Raw genomic sequence first — 1,527 nt, 5'->3', positions numbered from 1 at the left:
GTTTTTATTATTATTATTATTTATTTAGGGATCGAACCCGCACAATAGGCTGAAGGAAGCGCCCAAAAAGAGTAAATAACACCACTGGGCTATCTGAGTACCTTGTTTCATGTGGTTCAACATTAATATACGTACATAAATATAGATTTTCTACCATATATATACAACGTAATTTTTTTATCGAGGAGGTTCGGGTGAACCCCATGACAACCACATAGGTTCGCCCCTGCGTTAATTTAATAACATTTTAATAACGTTAATTTAATATACTACTACTACTATCCTTAATAACATTAATTTAATAACGTTTTATTAAAACTATAATTTTTTATTATTAGTATAATTTTATCTTTAATTTAATATTTAAATAAATTATATTTAGATATATTATATAACTTAAATTCACCTTCTGCTTTATAATATATATACATACCCACGCGATTTTTTCGTATGAGGCTGACCCACCTAATTAATAAATCCTCAATATTGCTATTTTATCGCAATGACGAAAGAAATTAGATGCCCTTTTAATATTTGAGCCGAAAATAATGAAAAGTACTAGTGAAAAGTCATTTAAAGGTCATATTTTTGTAGTTTTGAATAGTTAAAGGTCATATTTGTGCATTGTCAAAGTTTAAGGTCAAATTTATGTATTATGCCCTTAGATTTTAAGCTAGACACACTCAATTTTGCATGTTGAACACGCGTTTTGCCACGTTGGATCGGAGGTCATATTTATGCAGTTTTAAATAGTTAAAGGTCATATTTGTGCACTGTCAAAGTTTAAGGTCAAAGTTTTAATTTGGTGTCAAGTTTAGGGTCATATTTATATATTATCTCCTTAAAATATTTAATAATTTAGCTTCGATGAAGATCATAGATAGAAGAAATATTGATAATTTTATCAATTTGCTTGTAAGTAATTTCTTAGTTATAGCTAAAAATAAATTTATTTTGATATTTATTGATTTTTAACTTCGCTCATAATTTTAATGACAATAGTTTTTAAAATTTTTTTTTGCATCGATAGAATAATCTAACACAATGGATCAAATAAATTAATGGATCGAATCGAGTAATCTTTGTGTGGTTTAATCTATAAGGATATTAAATGATAATTAAACCACACAAAGATTACTCAATTCGATCCATTAATTTATCGTGTTTATTTTTTTCATGCCCTTACAAGATTGCTCTATTCGTTCCATTTTACAAAAATAGACTCATGTTTGAAGTGAAAATATTGTCATCAAAGAACAGTTAGTTATTACTATTATTAATTTATCGAATTAATTAATCTTTGTAAATTTTTTTTTTTATATATATATTAAAAATAAAAATATATAATTTATTTTTTATTAAATATTATTAATTTTTAATACAGAAATGACTTATAATAATTAATTAGAGATGATATAGTAAAATCATGGAGCAAGTAGCTGATGAAGCAGGCAGGAGTAACAGACTTGCTGACGGAGAGTTGCTTGCTTCCCTGGCCTTTCCCTCTTATTAGATAGTAAGATTATG

The sequence above is a fragment of the Capsicum annuum genome, chromosome 7, assembly GCF_002878395.1.
Source record: "Capsicum annuum cultivar UCD-10X-F1 chromosome 7, UCD10Xv1.1, whole genome shotgun sequence".
NCBI classification, from domain to species: domain Eukaryota; kingdom Viridiplantae; phylum Streptophyta; class Magnoliopsida; order Solanales; family Solanaceae; genus Capsicum; species Capsicum annuum.
This window is presented reverse-complemented; position numbering follows the sequence as displayed.